The sequence below is a fragment of the Gavialis gangeticus genome, unplaced genomic scaffold (assembly GCF_001723915.1).
Source record: "Gavialis gangeticus isolate Ggan-Ray unplaced genomic scaffold, GavGan_comp1, whole genome shotgun sequence".
NCBI classification, from domain to species: Eukaryota; Metazoa; Chordata; order Crocodylia; family Gavialidae; genus Gavialis; species Gavialis gangeticus.
In genome coordinates, this window is record NW_017729000.1 from 26,759,533 (window position 1) to 26,765,632 (window position 6,100).

Sequence of the window (6,100 nt, forward strand, 5' to 3'; positions counted from 1 at the left end):
TTACTCAAGTAGAACTCAATTTACATTTTTATTTAGTACGAACTTCTGAATGGGCCCCTGTTGGATTTCTTTGTCATGGTAAGAAATTCCTTTTTTTCCTTCTGGGGCAAGGATTTTTGTGGGTATCTTTATTGCACCAATTACACTTGAATAGACTTGGAAGAAATTATGCATATTTTCAAATGTTCTATATTGCAGAGAGATGTACACGGAAAACAGCTTGATTTTTGTAATTAATATGGTTAGAATTAAATACCAGTTTTTCTTATTGCCATTCTTTTTTGAGGACATTTACCTTCCTAGAATTATATACACAATATAATATCTACTCTTAGAGCACTAGTAATAGCCATTTCTCATTTGAATGATAGAAACATTTTAAGTGTAGCCCGGCTGGTACCTGGGTAAGTACTCCCCTCTCCAATTGAAAGAAGTTAGCAGGGCATGTGAGCTGTGGGATGAACCTGCTGGCTGCATGCAGTTTCCCTCCTTCCCCTATAGAAAGTCAAGCCAGGACTTAACTATGTACAAATTTAATAATACAATGAATCATTAAAGCAATAATATAAATATATATACAGAAGTTATCTATCTACCTGTATGTATGTAGACAACAACATGAACTATAGGCAATGTCTATTCAATCGTATACCCCCATTCAGGAGACAGGTAGGTAATATAATAAAACCCCAACAAAGATTTAAAAAAAGATCATGCAATATTAACTCTAGTATAGATACACAAAATATAATCCGCTCTCACAAAATATAAGGCACATAAACATCAAAACAAACTTAACTCTTTAAGGGTCCCAAGGCCCTGGCCATCCTGGAGCATTAGCTGTGCTCCAGTGACCAATGGAAAGATCCCTAGTGCCCTTCAGGCGCTCCACAACTCAAAAGAACCCCCCAAACCTCTCTTCTGCCTGGGCCTCCCCTCCAGTGGTCAGCTTCACCAGCCCTGGGTGGATTTCCCCTCCCCCGTGCAAATCCCTTTTCCTGGTAACTCATGACTCTGGGGGCCTGGTGGGAGGCCCTCATCTCCCCAGGCGAGTTGCCACCTCTGTTGCTGAGGCCCCAGCTGCCTTGGGCTCCCTCCGGACCACCGGCCTGCTCAGGCCCCTGTGCACTGTGGGCCCTACTTTTGCTTAGGGTTGGAGACCCTGGCCACCTTATGTGGCTCCAGGATCTCGACTGCTCCTGGACCCACTGTACACTGTCCATGCACTGAGTGGCTAGCCTTATGCCAGGAGTTGAAAGCCCGAGCCACCTTGAGCAGGTTCCAGAGTCTCTGTCCCTCTCAGACTGCTTTGTGCGCTGGCTGTGCACCGACTGGCCAGGGGTTGGAGACCCAAGCCCCTTGAGGGCTGTCAGGGTCCCAGTCCCTTTTGGGCCCCCTGTGCAGCACTGTCTGCACTGAATGCCTGGCTTTGTGCCAGGGGTTGGAGACCTGAACCCCCCTGAATGGCTCCCAGGGCCTTGCTCCATGCACCACTCGTGCACTGAATTCCTGGCCCCCTGTCAGGGGTTGGAGACGCAAGCTGCCTCATGCAGCTCCCAGGGCCTTGCTCTGTGCATCAAGCTGTGCACCGACACTGCGCTTCTCAGTGGCGGGGCTGGGGACATGGCCGCTCACTGCTCCCATCCAGTGAAGAGAGCTTTGGGCTCTTCAGGGCAACAGTTCCACCCTGCTGGCCAGCTCTCAGCAGCTCTTCTTCACCTGCTATCTTCTCCATCCCTTCATGCAGCTGCCTGTGTGCTGGGCACACTGCTCTTTTATCCTCTCTGGAGGGTTTGCCTCCTGATTGCAGATGGACCAATCAGGAAGAGGGGGGTGTAGTCCTTAACCAGGTCTGGACTCTTCACCTGCCCCCGGGTAGGGGTGGGGCAAGCCTCTCCCCAGCCATCATCTGATTGGTGGGAATGCCCCAGCAATCACTTGAAGCCTTTTTTGAGCCAGCAGCCAGGCTGCTGTTGGCAAGCTTGCCACATAAGTAAAATGTTGGTTCATATGCTAATAGTAAAATAAAATGGCTGACTTAGTATGATAGATTATATCACCTATTATTTTAATCTTGCATAAAAAAAGATAAGGCAAGTCAGTGGGCCATGATTTCACTCAAGATTGTATGTGTAGTAGACCCCATTTATCTGCCTAATTCTTCTCTCCCAATACTTTAAGAAGTTAACCTTTATATTTGAGAGCATAGTACTTAAGTACTTAATAGAAACCAGAGCAATACAATTAAGGAAGCACTGTTTCTAAGACTGATTTGCCTTAGCCTCATACTTTCAAATCCATCAAGTCATCAATAATGGAAGTGGACATCAAGAATGAAGAAAATCAAAATGGACACATTTTGGAAGAAGATGCTTCAACCATTTGTGACAAAACCAAATCCTATCAGTCATATTCATGGATAGTATTAAATATTGCACAGATCTCACCTAAAGGACCACATACTTAAAAAAAAAAAAAAAAAAAAAAAAAGGGATACCTGATACAGTTCTGTGCTGGCACTTCATAAAAATACAGGATGTCAGCTCACATCAAAATGCGCATTCACTGTGGATATGGGCAGCCCAATCCAATCTACCATGGTACTCTCTCTTTCACATCAACTTTCTGAAATAAGTTGAAAAAAGTATTTTTTCCTCAAAAAAATAAAGACTTATGGATGCAATTTGTCAGGAGAAGAAAGCAACATATTTGCTGTTCTGTCTGGCCTGCTAAAAGCAACTGATTGTTATGCTGAGTTTGGAATACTTACAAGTGTGTTGACTTTCTCAGTTCCCACAATATGTCTTTAGTTTTAGTGGCCATTTCCCAATTATTTATACAACTGAGAGTTTGCTTCCCACCCACAGCCCCTCTTAATGCAAAATACTTCACCATAAATTTTGAAGTCAGCACATGAATAGTGTTTGCATATTGAATCTTTGAAATCCAGGCAAGCAATGTATTTTTTACAGATGCACCCCGTGCATGGACATAGACCCCCATAAAAGTCAGGGTAGTCCACCAACAGGTACTTCTTCAGGGTTCTAGCCCACAGTCTTTTTGAGGAGCTGGGAGGTCACATCTTTTACATTGCTCTGTAAACTTCTAAGGGTGAGTAACAGCTGCTTGAAAATTTCTCAACGCTCCATTTTGTTTTGAACAAAGATGCTTTTCTGTGATTTTGTTAAACAAAAAAACCCCCAAACCAAGAAAAAAAAAATCAATACTTTTTTAGACCAGCTCTAATAAGAATAACAAGGCACATCTGGCTGTGCTGATGGAGACCCCCTGCAGTCACACACTGTCCTGTTTGTCTTTCATCACTGACAAGATTAATGTTAATATGCTCCCTGCTGAGCTTAGATTTGTGGTTCCTCAGTCCTAGGAAACAGTTATTTAAGCAGCATCCTATACTTAGGATATAATGAAATAGAGTTCAATATCCGGTGTGAAATTGTGGTTCAGTGTGTGCTTACAGCCAGGTCAGAAAACAAGTACAAGCAGGAAGTTTGTTCCCAGCTCTCTGGCTGCCCCTGAATCACACAGCTGCTCTTATGCCCTCCTTCTGGTTCTGATCCCGACTGCTTTCAGTTTGACACCCACCTGGTACCGAGCTGCCAGGGAAAGAAGGGACGACATTGTCAGGAAAGGAATTTGCTTACCTAGGAAGGACTTAGCCAAGGGAAAGTCTATTCTAGCAGAAGGAGATGGTAGCCCTCAGTCTGCATCCAGGAAAGGTGCTTTCAAAGATTAGATACTCTTCTCGGTTGTTCTTGTCTTGTTGCCCAGCCTGGGGGAGTCCTTCCACACAAGGTCCCCCGGTAAGAACACTAGGCAACTGGGCGGTGGGTGCATTGACCACAAGGACAGCAGAGAGGAGGCTGCTGTCTTCTATTTCCTGATAAGCTCCAAGTTTCAAACACAAAATATAGGTACTTGCAAAGTTTTCTATTCGTTAAAAAGTAGAGGAGTGGGAAGATGCTGATGTCTTTAACTCCCTTTCTCCCTTCACTTGGTAGCTTGTAAATCAAAATGCAAAATGGGATTTCAGTCCAGCTAGCAGGTAACAAAAAACCTCTTTCTTACTGCACTTTCCTTTGCTAATTCCCCTCCCTAGGTTCTTGGGCCAAAGCAATTATAGGCAGGGTGTGGCAAGCTGGGTGACTCTAGAAAACCCATTAGCAAGCTAGCCCTGTTGTTTTGCTCAGCGGGAAAGGGATCAGTTAACATGCGGGTGGCTTTAGGAATGCTGCACTAAAGACAGCCGTTTCGTTCTTTATCTGTCTGCAAATTTTACTCAAAAGTTTGTAGGTGGCAACAAGAAACAATTCAAATGCTACCCTGGTAGGATTAACTAGTTAATGTTTATGCAGAGCTTTGAGAAGCTGAGTTACTCTTAGGTTGTTTCAACATCAGAACAAACCCTTAGTACATAATATCATTAGAAATCAGAACTTGTGGCACAGGTGATATATTTTATTAGGCCAACTAGATATTTGCAAAAAATGTTCTTTATTTGCAAGCTTTTGGGCGTGCACACCCTTCCTCAGGCATAAGAGAATGCAAAGATTGTAAAATTTCTTCTAGGTGGAATTTCTCCTATGAAAATTCATGTTTCGCAGGAGAGCTGAAGGTGTTGTAAGGTGTCCTGGTTGGAATAGTTCATTTTGTGCAAATTAGGCTCAGATAAAAGTTAGAATAGTTGATTTACCACAATGTTGTCTGGTGTCAAGCAGGATGTTGAATTACATTTCCTTCTGGTTATAATATTTCATATTTCACAGGAGGATGGTGTGATGGATGCTCTTCTGGGCAGGAAATTCTCTTGTGTTGAGGCACTTTGAGCTGTGTGAACGTGCAGATTGAGCTGGAACAATAGGCAGAGAATTTTCATAGGAGAAATTTTAAGGAGTGTACACCTTCTGGTGGGTACCCCTTCTGGAGTGTACCCCCTTCCAGATGGGGGGAGGGGGTGCTGACGGCCAGCCAGAAGCAAAGCTGGCAGTGTGCGGTGGCGCTGGGAAGTGGCAGGTGGGGAAGTGGTGCACGGCGGTGAGTGGGAAGTGGCGCTCAGTGGCAGCATAGAGTGGTGAATGGTGAGGGTGGGGGGCAGGGAAGTGGCCCACAGTGGTGAATGGCTACAGTGGGGGGTGGGGAAGCAGCTCAAAGTGGCCACCACCACCATTTACCATTCAGCGCCACTGCCACACACCACTTCCCCATGCCACCACATGTACCCCCTGGGGCTGTCCCAAGTAATCCCAGGAGTACGTGTACCCCTAGTTGACCCCCAGCTCTGGAAGATATTTTCTTCCTCTGCTTCTATAGCTTCCATGATTCTACACAAAATATACTAGCAGGTATGTTGCATTAGTCTCCAGCTTTTGGTACCTTCTGTCACTTTTTACTCCTGCAACCAGAAATCTCACCAAAAATGTTTTATGTTTGTGAATTATCTCCTGACTCAGAAGCACATCCACATGGAGGATAATTGATAGGGTATGATCAGGGAGTCAGAAGACCTGTTCCAAGAAGTCTTTGTGTACATTAACCAATTATTGAATAACATAAACTAGACATGTAAGGATTTTGTTGGGGTGATACATTTTATAGGGCCAACTGTATAGTTAGGACAAAGCTAACAAATCTGTATAGTTAGACAATCTTTTGTATGCAAAGCATTTTTCTTTTGGTCTGAAGAATATGCACAGAATAAAAAATAGAAAAAAGAAAAGGAGGACTGTTTTTTCTCATTTGTCCGTTTCACTTCAATATGTTTCTTAACTTGTACCATTCACCTGAGAAATTCCAGGCATTCCTGATTCTAGACATTGTGAAATGCTTCCCTATTCGTCTACATTTATTTGAGATCTGTGTGCTGTTTCTAGCCTGTTTCTATTAAGCCTCTGAAGCTTTCACTGTTTGATATTGTGCTAATGTCTTGTACAACTTTCTTTATGATAGATACTGAGCCCATAGCTAGGTTTTTCAGCATGAGGGGAAAAAAAGGCCATTCACAGAATATTTGCTACTATAAAAGGCACTGAATGCTGATATTCTGTAGTCTTGGTTTCTGCAGTCAGATACAAAGGTGTGTCAT

The 6,100-nt window shown here is 43.8% G+C and overlaps 1 protein-coding gene across 2 annotated transcripts in view; it reads right to left on the reverse strand.

Annotated features, from left to right (window-relative positions):
- The window catches only part of ATP10B (ATPase phospholipid transporting 10B (putative)), a 396,833-nt gene extending 392,562 nt beyond the window's left edge, over positions 1 to 4,271 (reverse strand). For both annotated transcript variants that reach the window (XM_019506484.1, XM_019506483.1), the window contains exon 1: positions 3,663 to 4,271. The gene's annotated coding sequence lies outside the window, so the exon portion shown is untranslated. The remainder of the gene's footprint in view (positions 1 to 3,662) is intronic.
- Between the last annotated feature and the right edge of the window lie 1,829 nt (positions 4,272 to 6,100).